This window comes from Oryctolagus cuniculus, chromosome 1, assembly GCF_964237555.1.
Source record: "Oryctolagus cuniculus chromosome 1, mOryCun1.1, whole genome shotgun sequence".
NCBI classification, from domain to species: Eukaryota; Metazoa; Chordata; class Mammalia; order Lagomorpha; family Leporidae; genus Oryctolagus; species Oryctolagus cuniculus.
In genome coordinates, this window is record NC_091432.1 from 57668639 (window position 1) to 57683900 (window position 15262).

Sequence of the window (15262 nt, forward strand, 5' to 3'; positions counted from 1 at the left end):
TTTTCCTTTCGGTGCAGGTGTTGTGATATGCCAAGTTAGCTCAGTATTTCCGATTTTATACCAGCTTCTCTAGTTCCTTACTGGCAGTTGATTTATTCGTTGTACTAGTGAATTAGGTAGTTCATGGGTACTAGTGAATTGGGTCATTTTCCTACATTAAAATTTTGTGACGGACTGTAACTTGGATAAGGTTCCAAATGCCTCATGATGAACTACTTTGAATTTCTCTAAACTTCTGTCACTTAAGGTTCAGTACATTGCTTATCTTCTTTGTGTTTATTATGCTATGAAGAAGACCTGGTATTGTTTATGGCATGAAATACATATTTGCAAGTGGTGTGTGATTTATTTATTTATTATTTATAAATGAATTATTTGAAAAAGCTTAGTTATCTTTCTTTGAGGGCTTTCTTCTACTTCAGTGGTGATTTGGGCTTAAGTTAAATCTTTTGCATTCTAACATGATGTTCATGGATCAAGGAGCTGTAGCAAGTTTCTATTGTCTTCCTTATATCTAACTTGTAATACTTACCTTTCCCTCAGATTCTATTCCTCATTGCAATCAATTAGTAGCTGTGCTGTGAATTAGTAAAAATATGAGAGATAATAATGCATATTTTGACTTGAATGTGCGCTTTAATGTTTTCTTTGTGGAAATACCTTTATTCTGATTCTAGCACATAATTTGAAGTTGTAGATTTCTTTTAACTTTCTCTTCAAAAGAGAAAGTATCTTAGTCAATTGTACGTGTTGCAAAGAGAGGTATTACAGTGATACCTTAAAAATCTATTAAAATCGGGGCCAGTGCCATAGTGCAGTAGGTTAATCCTCTGCTGGTGGCACCAGTATCCCATTTGGGTGCCAGTTCAAGTCCCAGTTGCTCCTCTTCCAATCCAGCTCTCTGCTGTGGCCTGGGAAAGCAATAGAAAATGGCCCAAGTCCTTGGGCCCCTGCACCCATATGGGAGACCTGGAAAAAGCTCCTGGCTCCTGGTTTTGGATAGGCCCAGCTCCAGTCACTGTGGCCGTTGCAGGAGTGAACCAACGGAAGGAAGACCTTTCTCTCTGTCTCTCCTTCTCACTGTCTGTAACTCTACCTCTCAAATAAATAAATAAAATCTTTAAAAAATTTATTAAACTCTTTTATTATTCATAGAACAAATATTAAACGCCTACTATGTGTTACATAACTTTAGGCTCTGGAAAATGTAATAATGAGCAAAAATATAGTCCTTCCTCTTAATGTAGTAGGGGGAGGGAATAAGTACTATGAAGAAAAAGTACAAATTTGAAAGAGAAAACCAGAGATCAATTTGGATGAGCAATTTTAAAGAGGCCTTTCTGAGGAGGTGGCGTTGAAACCGAGATCTGCAGGAGAAGGAGTTTACCGGAAGGGAAAGGGGGTGGAAGGATTTCCAGGCAGAGGCGAGAGGTTTTGTGATATCATTTTATAGTACTTATGACCTTTTTAGATGCTTATATAATTAGGTACTAGTCTATGAGCTAGACAGTTTATAGGACTGTGTTACTGAAAAGATGCATATAAATTACATTTTTATAAATGAATTCCTGAATTCCTGCAGGCTTACATTATGTTCACTGTGCTATATCATCTGCATTTGATTGATGTTCAGTTGCTTCAATTATTGCTAGATTGATCTTTCTATAGCACAACTTCGATGATGCCTTTTCCTGCTCAGAAATCTTCTCCAGCTCCCCAATTACCCAGTAAAATCCAAACTAATCCCCTTATTGTCAGGCCCTCCCAAATAGGCCCCACTCTCAATATGCTACTTTTAACTTTAGTTATTCCTCTTTCTGCACTACTCTGTCAACCAGCAAAACTTGAGGCTGAGAATGGGTGCTTTGTCCTGTGTTCACTTTTACTCTCCTCATTTCTTCTCCTTTCCACTCTGTTTACGTCTTTCTGAGAATGTCCACATATCATGTGTCTGTCCGGGCCCCTCTCCAGCATTGCCATTCAGTCTCAGGATCTTCTCTCGTCTCCCCAGCTGGAAGTCTTCTCTCTTCTCACTTCTCATGACATTTTATCTTCACTCTTCTTTAGATACTTCTTTTTTTTTTTTGCAATTAATATTTTAAGCAAGAAATAATTGTATACATTATGTAGTATATAATGTTATGTTTTGATGGATGTGTACAGTGTGAAATGATTAAATTGAGTTAATTTACATATCTGTCACCTCATTTGTCATTTTTTATGGTGAGATATTTTACATTTACTCTCTTAGTTATTTTGGAACTTACATTATTATTGGTTGTAGGCACCCCGCTGAAAAATAAATCCCAACACTCATTCTTCCTGTCCAACTGATACTTTGTACCCTTTGACCAACAACCCTTTTCTCCCACCCTCCCATCTCTGGTAACCATCATTTTACTTGTGTACAAGTTTGACTTTTAGATTCTACATATAACTGAGATCATGCAGTATTTGCTTTTCTCTTTCTCGTTTCTTTTTTTTTTTTTTTTTAGATTTACTTATTTATTTGGAAGGTAGAGTTACAGAGAGGCAGAGAGAGAGGTCTTCCATCTACTGGTTCACTCCCCAGATGGCCGCAGTGGATAGAGCTGTGCCAATCTGAAGCCAGGAGCCAGGAGCTTCTTCCTGGTCTCCCACGTGGGTGCAGGGGCCCAAGGACTTGAGCCATTTTCTATTGCTTTCCCAGGCCTTAGCAGAGAGCCGGATTGGAAGTGGAACAGCCGGGATTCGAACTGGCGCTCATATGGGATGCTGGCACTGCAGGTGGTGGCTTCACCTGCTAAGCCACAGAATTGGCCCCTCATTTCTTTTTTTTTTTTTTTATTTTATTTGTTTATTTGAAAGGTAGAGTTACAGACAGAGAGAGACACAGAGAGAAGGGTCTTCCATCCACTGGTTCACTTCCCAAATGGCCACAGTGCCTGGAGCTAGGCCTGTCCAAAACCAGGAGCCAGGAGCTTCTTCCATGTCTCCCTTCTGAGTGCAGGGACCCAAGCATTTGGACCATCTTCTACTGCTTTCCCAGGCTGTAACAGAGTGCTGGGTTGGAAGAGGAGCAGTTGGAACACAAACTAACGCCCATATGGGATGCTGACACTACAGGCAGAGGCTTAGCCTACTATGGCACAGCGCCGGCCCCTGGCCTGCTCATTTCAAAATAAACTTATCATAATGTCTTCCTGGTTCATCCACTTTGTTGGAAATGACAGCATTTCCTTCTTTTAAAAGGCTGAATAGTATTCCATTGTATATATGTGAACGCACCTTGATTTATGATGGGGTTATGTCCTGATAAAAACATAATAGGTTGGAAATTTTTAAGTCAAAATTGCACTTAATGCTCCTAACCTACTTAATGTTATACTTATCTGAGCCTCTCGAAATGTGTTCAGAACACTTACATTAGCATAGAGTTGAACAAAGTCATCTAATTCAAACCTTTTTTTTTTTTTAAAGATTTATTTGTTTATTTGAAAAGCAGAGTTACAGAAAGGCAGAGGCAGAGGCAGAGGCAGAGAGAGAGAGAGAATCTTCCATTCACTGGTTCACTCCCCAGGTGAATTTTGGCTGGAACTGGGCTGGTCTGAAACCAGGAGCCAGAGACGTCTTTTGGATCTCCCATGTGGGTGCAGGGGCCCAACCCCTTAGGTCATCTTCTGCTGCTTTTCCAAGACACAGCAGAGAGCTGGATCGGAAGTGGAGCAGCTGGGACTCAAACTCGTGCTCATGTGGGATGCCGGCACTGCCGACGGCAGCTTTAGCCACTGCACCACAGTGCTGGCCCCTCAAAGCCTTTTGAAAATAGACTATCTCATACAATTTATTGAATAGTTATATTAAAAATGGCTGGCAATGGGGTACCCTGTAGATTGTTGTTTACCCTGATGGTTATGTGGCTGACAGGGAGCTGTGTCCTGCTGCCCAGAACCTGGAGAGAAAATTGTACCACATATTGCTAGCCCAAGAAGAGCTGAAAATCCAAAGTACATTTTCTACTGAGTATTTATCATTTTCACAACGTTGTAAAGTTGAAAAACCACAAGTACAACTAGGTAAGTTGGGGTCTGTCTGTATATCACATTTTTTAACTGTATATCTGTAATGATCACTTAAGTTGTTCCTTTATCTTGGCTGTTGTGAATAATGATGCAATGAACAAGGGAGTTTAGATATCCCTTTAGATATTGATTTCCATTCCCAGGAGTGGTATTGCTATGACAGTTCCATTTTTAGTTTTTAAAGGAACCTCCATGTTATTTTGCAGCACAGCTATTCTGATTTACATTCCCGCCAACAGTGTACAAGGGTTCCCCTTTCTCCACTTTCTCACCACCACTTATCTTTTGTCTTTTTGATAATAGCCATTCTAGCAGGTATGAAGGGATAGTTCACTGTGCTTTTAATTTACATTTCCCTAATGATTAGTGATGAGTATTCTTCATGTACTTGTTGACGTTTGTAGTCTTTTTTTCAAAAAATGTCTGTTTAGGTCCTCTGCTCATTTTTGACCACATTATTTTCTTCCTTTAGAGTTGTTAGAGTTGTTTGATTTCCTTACGTATCATGGATGTTAACTTCATTTTCAGTTGATTTTTGATTGTTGTGTGAGATATTCTGCATACGAATAACCAGTTTTTCCAGCACTGTTTATTGAAGAGGCTGTTCTTTCGTCATTGTATGTTCTTAACACCTTTGTGAAAATCTGTTGACTTTAAATGTTTGGGTTTGTTTCTGGGCCTCTACACTATTTTATTAGTCAGTGTGTCTTCTTCTTCTTCTTTTTTTTAATGTCAGAACCATGATGTTTTAGTTACAACAGTCTTACAATATATTTTGAAAGCAGAGAATATGCCTCCAGCTTTTTTTTTTTTTAAAGGTTTTACTTTATTTATTTGAAAGACAGAGCTACCCAGGGAGGGAGGGAAGGAGGGAGAGAAGGGGAGGTGGGGGAGGGAGGAAGGGAGGGAGGGAGGGAGAGAGAGAGAGAGAGAGAGAGAGAGAGAGAGAGAGAGAGAGATTGGAAGCTTCTATCAATTGTTTCACTCCTCAAATGACTGCAACAGCCAGAGCTGGGCCAGGCTGAAGCCTGGAGCTTCTGTCAGGTCTCCCACGTGGGTGCAGGGGCCCAAGCACTTGGGCTGTCCTCCTCTGCTTTTCCAGGCCCCACCAGCTTTTGTTTTTGGGTTTGTTTTCCCCCTCAAGATTGTGTTGGTGGGGTCGGTGCTGTGGCATAGTAGGTAAAAACCACTGCCTGCAGTGCCAACATGCCATATGGGTGCCGGTTTGAGTCCCAGCTGCTCCACTTCTGATCTAGCTCCCTGCTATGGCCTGGAAAAGCAGTGGGAGATGACCCAAGTGGTTGGGCCCTGCTCCTGTGTGGGGGGAGATCCAGAAGAAGCTCTTGGCTCCTGGCTTCAGATTGGCGCAGCTCCGGCCATTGCAGCCAATTGGGGAGTGAACCAGCAGATGGAAGACCTCTCTCTCTCTCTCTGCCTCTGCCTTTCTCTAACTCTGCCTTTAAAAAAAATAAATCTTTAAAAAATAAATAAAAACAAAAACAACAAAGATTGTGTTGGCCATTTGTCTCCCTCTTATTTAGAAGTTATTTCTAGGTACCTCTTGTCTTCCTAATTAAACTGGTGAGTTTCTTGAGGCCAAAGCCTGGGAAGGATGAGTCTTTGCTTCTCATTGTGCCTAATACAGTCCTCTACGTGTAGTAGGTGCTCAATAAAAATTTGTTGAAGGAATTTGTAAGCTAATTGTTGCTGGCTAGGTAGCCCCTAAAAAGTAGTTAATGATCTTTAAACAAATACATCAAGGAACTGATAATAATATACATAAATCTTTTGTAATGTTAGAATCTTAAGTTCATATTTTCTTACAAAGGGATGCTGTTTGATTGGAATATTTATTTGTCTTTTTCTCCATTTCAGTGACACTGAATCACAGAGATTATTTTAGATTCATAAGTGGTGCTGTCATTTCCATTTTTGCCTCTCTTTTGAAGGTTTGCATGCTCATTTAGCTGTAAAAAGGAATGAAAAGAACAAATCAACACCCTTTGTGGGTGTTATTTCCACTTGGGAGAAGTAGATTTGAAAGCATGTCTAGGTAATGTATTTATTTTGATTGTTTGGAGTTTTCCAAGTACATGTGGCTTCAGATGAGCTTGGAATAATCCCAAATAGAATTTCCTTATTCATTGGTTCATTTGAACTTGTATTTCTGATAGACAACTTTCTACCTATAAGTTTTATTAAAAACCATTTCCTTTTGAGAAGTTCTGCCCTTTGCTTCTGTTTGAATAAGTGTCTGAAGAACTTTTAGATTGCTGTTCAGTCTAGAAGGGGTAGATAGGACCTGGTCATGGTTTTAGCTGATGTGATTGTTAGGGTGTTTCTTAATGGAATAACATTATCTCTGGGTAATGTTTAAATATATGGAACAGTAGTTTCTTGCTTGTTTTTTAAAAAAATTATTTATTTATTTATTTATTTGAGAGGTAGAGTTACAGACAGTGAGAGGGAGAGACAGAGAGAAAGGTCGTCCACCCACTGGTTCAATCCCAAATGGCTGCAATGGCCGAAACTGGGCCGATCTGAATCCAGGAGCCAGGAGCCTCCTCTGGGTCTCCCGTGTGGGTGCAGGATCCCAAGCACTTGGGCTATCTTCTACTGCTTTCCCAGGCTATCAGCAGAGAGCTGTATTGGAAGAGGAGCAGCTGGGACTAGAACCAGCACCCATATGGGATGCTGGCATTGTAGGTGGAGGATTAATCTGTTTACACCACAGCCCCAGCCCCAATGATTTGTTTCTTATAGCAACATTTATCTCCAAAAACAGCTAAAACAAAATATCATAGCAGAATAATATATGAATGTTATGATTTACTTAGTATTTGTAATTTCATTTAACAGATTTAACAGTACTGTTTTGACTAGAAGCTTTTTTTTATAAAGTTTTTTTTTTTTTAAGATTTCATTTATTTGAGAGGTAGAGTTACAGACAGAGGGAGAGACAGAGAACGTTCTTCCATCCACTGGTTCACTGCCCAAATGGCCACAATGGATGGAGTTGGGCTGATTGGAAGTCAGGAGTCAGGAGCTTCTTCCAGATCTCCCACACAGGTGCAGGGGCCAAAGGACTTGGGCCATCTTCTACTGCTCTCCCAGGCCATAGCAGAGAGCTAGATTGGAAGTAGAGTAGCCTGGACTTGAACTGGTGCCTATATGGATTGTCAGCACTGCAGGTGGTAGCTTTACCTGCTGTGCCACAGCACTGGCTCCAAGTAGTGTGTTCTTTAGAAGGAAATCACTTAGGAATTTCATAACTTTATCATTAATTCTGTTGTTCATAAAATTTAACCCTGGAATAAAATATGATTCTGTAAATTGAATACATATGAATTATGGGATGCTTTTTTTCTTTAAATAGGTCGTTAATTTTCCTTACAAAAATATGTATAATAAAACAATTGAAGAATTAAAAATCTATAAAGGAAAGGCTATACATTTAAAAATTATCCATAATTGTTGTCTTTTGAGAGATAGTCATAATTGTAGTATTAATAAAATCAATCTCTAGCTAGGTCACAATTAAGGATATATGTAGGTCTGGGTTTAAAAAAATATAAAAATAGGTTTCTATTCTCCGGGAAGTTTCATATTAGGTTAAATTGGGGACATCAGAATTTTTAAAAATTCCTTTAAGATTGTTTTGAACTGGAAATGTGAATCATTATTTAAAAAGATCATATGGAGGGTGGTAAAAGTACCATCATAAGTAATAAAGTGATCATATGGATAGGATAGAGTGTCTGGTAATAATAACAGATAGAATTAAAAAAGGAATGAATGCTCCAACATGGGAAGCAGTCCACACAGCAGACTCATAAAATTACAATCACTTTAAGTAGCACTCTGACCTCAGAATCAGCTCTTAAGGCATTCTGGTCTGGCTGAAAAGCCCATGAGAACATTTCAGGCATGGAAAACCAAGACACTGTGGCAAAAAATGTCCTACATGAAGTACCTCAGTAGGTGAGACCCCAGTGAAAAGAAGTGGTCATCAAGGAAGGATGTACTTTTCTTTTCTTTTTTTTTTATGGTGAAAAAACACATTTAGAATTAGCCAGCTGGACTCCGTTCAGATGATCCCAATTTTGTTGGCAACGTCCAGAGCGTCATAGTCAGGAGCCAGCCGCACATACACCTTCTTCTCTCCGTCAGGTCTGATCAGGGTGTTGACTTTGGCCACATCAATGTCATAGAGTTTCTTCACAGCTTGTTTGATCTGGTGCTTGTTGGCCTTGACATCCACAGTGAACACCAGTGTGTTGTTGTCTTCTATCTTCTTCATGGCCGACTCCGTGATCAGGGGGAACTTGATGATGGCATAGTGGTCAAGCTTGTTTCTCCTGGGGGCGCTCTTCCGAGGGTATTTGGGCTGCCGTCGGAGGCGTAGTGTCTTGGGCTGCCGGAAGGTGGGGGACGTGTGGATCTTCTTCTTGTTGTGGCTGTGGACACCTTTCAGCACTGCCTTCTTGGCCTTCAAGGCCTTTGCTTTGGCTTTGACTTTAGGAGGGGCAGGAGCTTCCTTCTTTGCCTTCGGCGCCATCTTGGAGGGTGTACTTTTCTTTAAAGTGAGGAGAAAACTTCCACTTTGCTGATGGCCTAAATACCGATGGAGTTTGTGGATTCAGTAGGCTTCCACAGCCTAGGCAGCTCATATCAAGAGCCTTGGGTGATCACTGAAATCATACATAAAAGTGTTAGTTGTTAAATTAACAACAAGAGTCATTGTGCACTAACTTCCCATGCAGGATCTCTGTCCTCAAAGAGTTGTGTTAAAATTATGTCCAAGTGCTCCCAAAAGATGTGTCATTCTTGGATGTTTCTTTAAAGCTAATAAAGTTTCTAAAAAAAAAAGTGAAATTAACTTCAAGATGCAATGACTTTGAACAGCCCTTATCTCCGCTGTTGAGGAACAGCTTTTTTTGTGTGTGTGTGTGTGCAAATTATCGAACTCTTTACTTAGTGTGGAGCTGGTCTTCTGTGTATAAAGTTAATCGAAAATGGATCTTAGTGGAGAATAGGACTGGGAATGGGAGAGGGAGGAGGAAGAGAGGTGGGAATGTGGGTATAGTGAGCAGAATCACTGTGTCCCTAAAATTGTACTTATGAAATGCATGAAGTTGTATTCCTTAAATAAAAGTTTTCTTAGGAGGGAAAAAAACCCCAATCATATGGGTCTTTTAACCGTTTCTAGTTACCTTATTCAAATGAATATTTCCTTTTTTTTTTTAAAGATGTATTTATTTATTTGAAAGGCAGAGCTACAGAGAGAAAGAGAGAGAGAGAGAGAGAGAGAGAGAGAGAGAGAAAATCTTGCATTCATTGCTTCACTCCACAAACAGCTGCAATGGCCGGGGCTGTGGCTGGGCCAAAGCTAGAAGCTAGGGACTTCATCTGGATCTGCCAAGTGGGGGCAGGGACCCAAGCACTTGGGCCATCTTCCACTGCCTTTGCCAGGCATATTAGCAGGGAGCTAGAGAACAGATGGGACTTGAGCCAGTGCCCATATGGGATGCCAGCATTGCAGGGGGCGGCTTAACCTGCTACACCACAGTGGTGGCCGCCAAAATTAGTATTTTAATTTTAAAATTGTTTGCTTTTAACATGTAAATTTGAGAAACATTGGTTTATCACCAAATGTGACCAAGTAAAATAATGGTGTTTTAATTTTCATAGTTAAAGAAAAACATTTTTGAGCTCTTGGTCACTGAAGGCAGTTTTCACCTGCTAATTTTTTTTTTTAGCAATTTTATCTATTTGAGAGGTATAGAGAGAGAACTTCCATCTGCTAGTTTGCTCCCCAAATGCCCACAATGTTAGGCTAAAGCTGGGAGTTGGGAGCATGATCTAGTTCTCTCACATGGGTGGGAGAAACCCAGTTACTTACGCCATCACCACTGCCTCCCAGGTCGGCATTAGCAGCAAGCTGCAGACAGGAGCTGGGGCTGGCTACTGAGATGTGGGACGTGGGGATCTTAACTGCTAGGCTGGATGTCTGAACCTCTTCTAATTTGAATGTCAGTTACATGGTTAATATAGTGTCCCTCTTTTGGATTCTCAAAGCCACATGGTAGGGCAACATCCTTAGTGAACATGTGTTTTTATTTGCCTGGTAGTATTTAACACCATAGGGGATTCTGATGAATGAGTAGGTAAAGATCTTGAGAACAAAGACAGAGTCTGTGTTAGGCAGCATCAAATTGATGGGAGCACTAAGGTATAAAAAGTGGAAACTAAATATTTTCATTTATCAAAATTCATTCATTAAGTAAATATCCATTTATTGTTCAAGTGCTTGGTATTAATTTAGATCAGGCTTTCTCTACCTTCGCACTATTGGCATTTTGGGCTGAATAATTCTTTGTTGTGGACTTTTAGGGCTGGGTAATTCTATGAATTGTAGATGTGTGGCAGCATCCTTGGTCTGTATCCTGAAAATGCCAGTAGCACTTCCCCTGTTGTGACAATTAAAAACGGCCTCAGTTATTGCCAAATGTCTCCTGAGAGGAAAATCACCTCTGTTTTAGGATCATTATTTTAGATCACAAAGTTTTTTAATGATTTTTTTTAGCTTATACAAACAGAACAAATTTCATGTATTTCTTTTTTTTTAAGATTTAATTATATATTTGAAAGAGTTACACACACACACACACACACACACACACAGAGAGAGAGAGGTCTTCCATCCACTGGTTCACTCCCTAGTTGGGCGCAACAGCCGGAGCTGTGCCGATCCGAAGCCAGGAGCCAGGAGCTTCCTCCGGGTCTCCCATGCAGGTGCAGGGGCCCAAGGACTTGGGCCATCTTCCACTGCTTTCCCAGGCCATAGCAGGGAGCTGGATTGGAAGTGGAGCAGCCAGGACTAGAACTGGTGCCCATATGGGATTCTGGTGCTTCAGGCTAGGCCATTAGCCTGCTGTGCCACAGTGCCAGCCCCTCATGTATTTCATATACACAGTTTTGTTTGTTTGTTTGTTTGTTTTTTTTTTTTTTTTTTTGACAGGCAGATTCAGACAGTGAGAGAGAGAGAGAGAAAGGTCTTCCTTTCTGTTGGTTCATCCCCAAAATGGCCGCTATGGCCAGCGTGCTGTGCCAATTCGAAGCCAGGAGCCAGGTGCTTCCCCCTGGTCTCCCATGTGGGTGCAGGGCCCAAGCACTTGGGTCATCCTCCACTGCCTTCCTGGGCCACAGCAGAGAGCTAGACTGGAAGAGGAGCAACCGGGACAGAATCCGGCACCCCGACTGGGACTAGAACCTGGGGTGCCGGCGCTGCAGGTGGAGGATTAGCCAAGTGAGCCGTGGCACCGGCCTTATACACAGTTTTAAGAGCATAATGATACTTACCACCCTGCCCTTCCTCCCTCCCTCACCCCCACCTTCCTCATTCCTTTCTTATTTTTCTTTTGATTTTTACAATGACATACATTTCATTTAGTTTTGAAATGTATTTTGTGTTGCTTCCCTGTTTCAAATTTGTATGCATTTTCTGTGATTTGGTCTGTCAATATTTCCTGGGTAATTTCTCATCTGAAAAGTTACTCAGATTTTATAATGTCATGTGGAGCTGTCTATATTTTCCATAGTCACAGTGAAATAAAAACCTTACACTCTAAAAAAACAAATGATTTAATCATGAGTATGTGACATCTTGAATCAAAGAACCCATTGCTTCCTGGTATTCTGATCAAGAACAAATTCTTACAAAGAAACCTAAGTCATCTTATTTTTCCTCCTTTAAGGGTAATCCTGTTCATCTTTTGTCTTAAAAGCTCTGTAACGTATTGGTACTGTGTAAAAATTCCATTATTATAGAGACTATTCTCTTTTTCTCTGCTGCATCTTTTTTCTGAAGTTATGAGAGATGTGAAACATATTCTGAAAATTCATTCAAAGCTTTAAAACGTATTATATCCAGGAGAGACAGATTTAAGATTGCTGAGGTTTCTGGTTGAAGTACTTCAAGCAGAAATCCATACTCCATTAGACCCTCTAACATGGTGACCTTAATTTTCCAGATATTTTGCCCTTTACATTGAAAGTAGTATTTTAATACTATTTAAATCTTTTGGAGAGGCTTATAATGTCACAGACTTAAGTTGTGAAACATTTGAAACAAATGAAAAGTAAAATAGCTACTGATTCAGTACTGTGTGGTTTTATATATTTCAAAATATACAGTGATATAAGATATGCATGGAACATACTTAATGCATTCTAGTTGGTGGAAAAAAGCTGTCTAGGAAGGACTTGTTCATACTGAACTTGAACAGAATTTCTTTCAGTAGGTTTTTCTTGTTATTGCCTAAAGAGTTTATGATGAAGAGTAGTTGAGTTCTCTGAAGTTATGTACCTTATTCTGTGTGAAATTACGGGCTGGGTGAAATTAAAATCTACTGGGACGATAGTTACTGAGTTATCTTGCTTCAGCAGATAAAGCAGCAAATGTAAAGCTCTATTGTAAAGCTCTATTATACTACTGCATCAAGAAACTGAAAAGTAGTTTTTAAAATCCCTGTAGAAGAGATGAAAAAGTCTCATTCTTTCATTAGTAAATGAGGTCAATTTTTAAAAAAATACACATTAAAAATGTACACAGTTCTCAATTAAGTGATATAATTTAATCTAATCCATATCTTAAAGATATAATAACTGAAATCAGTTCTTTAGGAGCCCTTATTTTCTTCATGCTTAGAACCTAAATTGACCAGATAGTCTTTCCTTTAGTTTATAGCTCACTGACAATACAGCAAATATTATTAATTAATCCATAGAAGTAAAAGTTATATTAACCTGCATTTGTATATTAGTTTCTCTGTGAGTCATCTATTAAGTACATACTGTGATCTCACCACGTTCCTTCCCGTATATTCATGTTAGTTGAATGCCATATAACTCACATACCTATCTTAATGCCAAGTAGTTAATGTATGAGTTGCTAAGAGCTGTTCTTTAACATAAAGAAACAACTGCAGGTTGATTTTCCAAATCTTTTACTGTCTGGTCACAGTCCAGACCTGTTGCAGAGTTTACGCTTACTGGTATCGATGCTTTGAGGTGCTCCATTGCTTTAGTCAAAAGTGAAGATTCCTGTTTGCTGACTATACCGTGTTTTTGTGAGTTTGGTTGTGTGAGTCTCTAGGTCTTTTAATCTGTGTGTTGGCCAGCTGGCCTACTCTCGCACCTTGTTTATCAGTGCACTATTGATTACTCATTTCCTAACCAGAGCGAGAGATCCATCACTTCCACTGAGAGAGCAACTTTGGAGATGCAGCAAAGTGTCAGAGATGGCCAGCAAGCTCCTGGAGGATTTGGCTTGGGAGCAACATAAGTCTCCATGATAATGGGCTCCATGAAAAATCTTAATTTTTACCTGGATTGACATTTTTCTGTTTCTTTATTTTCTAAAATATTTTATTTATTTATTTATTTGAGAGGTAGAGTTACAGACAGTGAGAGGGGGAGAGAGGGGGAGGGAGGAAGGGAGGGAGGGGGAGAGAGAGAGAGAGAGAGAGAGAGAGAGAGAGAGAGAGAGGTCTTCCATCTGCTGGTTCACTCCCTAGTTGGCTGCAATGTCCTGAGCTGTGCCGATCCAAAGCCAGGAGCCAGGAGCTTCTTCCAGGTCTCCCATGCAGGTGCAGGGGCCCAAGCACTTGGGCCATCCTCCACTGCCTTCCCGGGTCACAGCAGAGAGCTGGATTGGAAGAGGGGCAACCAGGACTAGAACCAGCGCCCATATAGGATTTCAGTGCCGCAGGCCGAATATTAACCTACTGCGCCACCGCGCCGGCTCCTACATTCTTCTGTTTCTAATAAAACTGTCTAAAATTTTACTTGTTCAGAAAATCTTTACTGGTTTTATTCTCAAATGCCTTTTCTGTAAACTTTCCTAAACATCAGTAAGCTCCTCTGGCTACATCCGCTGTTTTTTGACGTGGTTACATATGCATGGAAGAAGAGATTCTGAACAGCGCTTAAACTTATACATCGCAGCTTATATCATTAGAATATTTAAAAACATTATTCTAGTAGATTTTTTAAAAAGCCTTATTTTTATTGATTTGAAAGAGTTACAGAGAGAGGAAGAGAGAGAGAGAGAGAGGTCCTCCATCTGCTGGTTCACTCCCCAAATGGCTGCAATGGCTGGAGCTGCGCCGATCCGAAGTCAGGAGCCTGGAGCTTCTTCTAGATCTCCCACACGGGTGCAGGGGCTCAAGGACCTGGGCCATTCTCTACTGCTGTCCCAGGCCTTAGCAGAGAGCTGGTTTGGAAGAGGAGCAGCCGAGCCTCAAACCAGCACCCATTTGGATGCTGGCACTTCAGGCCAGGGCGTTAACCCATTGTGCTGCAGCGCAGGCCCCGACTCTTAGTGTTTGAAGACCTCTTGTTGGGGCTGGCACTGTAGTGCACTGGGTTAATGCCCGGGCCTGATGCACCGGCATCCCATATGGGCACTGGTTCTAGTCCTGGCTGCTCCTCTTCCATTCCAGCTCTCTGCTATGGCCTGGGAAAGCATTAGAAGATGGCACAAGTCCTTGGGCCCCTGCACCTGCATGGGAGACCCGGAGGAAGCTCCTGGCTCCTGGCTTCGGATCGGCGCAGCTCCGACCATTGCGGACATCTGGGGAGTGAACCAGCGGGTGGAAGACCTCTCTCTCTCTCTCTCTGTCTCTCTCTGTACCTCTGATTTTCAAATAAATAAATAAATCTTTAAAAAAAGAAAAAAAAAACCTCTTGTTGTCCGAACGATAAGCTGGCCAGGCTATAACAAATTCCTGACTGAGGGACTCTTCCTATTAGGAGATAGAGTTCTCTGTTATTTACCTTTTTAGCATCTTTTAAGAAGACTTGACATCCCATTCTTCTTTTAAAGTCTTTAGAGACATACTTTCTTCAGTGTGTTTACTGATTCATTCATTCATTCATTCATTCAACAAGCATTTGTTGGGTACGAGACACTAGTGCAAATGATAACACTCTTTGTTTGGTTAGGTCGCTCTAAAAACTCATAGGAAATTACCTGTTTTTCTGAACCCCCATTTTTTTTCCTAGAAAAATTCCTGTTGGCTTTTTCCTTTTGTTGGTGGTAATATAACAATCTATAAAAGGATAGTCCTGGCTACAAAAATGACAGAATTCACCCTTTATAGTTCTCACCAGAGGTGTGTTGGGAAACAATGATACAT

General features: G+C 40.7%; 1 protein-coding gene across 16 annotated transcripts in view; it reads left to right on the plus strand.

Moving 5' to 3' along the window:
* Positions 1–15262, plus strand: part of STK33 (serine/threonine kinase 33) — a 182673-nt gene that overhangs the window by 42998 nt on the left and 124413 nt on the right. For 3 of the 16 annotated variants that reach the window (XM_051824218.2, XM_051824225.2, XM_051824230.2), the window contains one exon: positions 3907–4055. The exons of the other annotated variants lie outside the window; for them this stretch is intronic. The gene's annotated coding sequence lies outside the window, so the exon portion shown is untranslated. The remainder of the gene's footprint in view (positions 1–3906; positions 4056–15262) is intronic. 16 annotated transcript variants of the gene reach the window in all.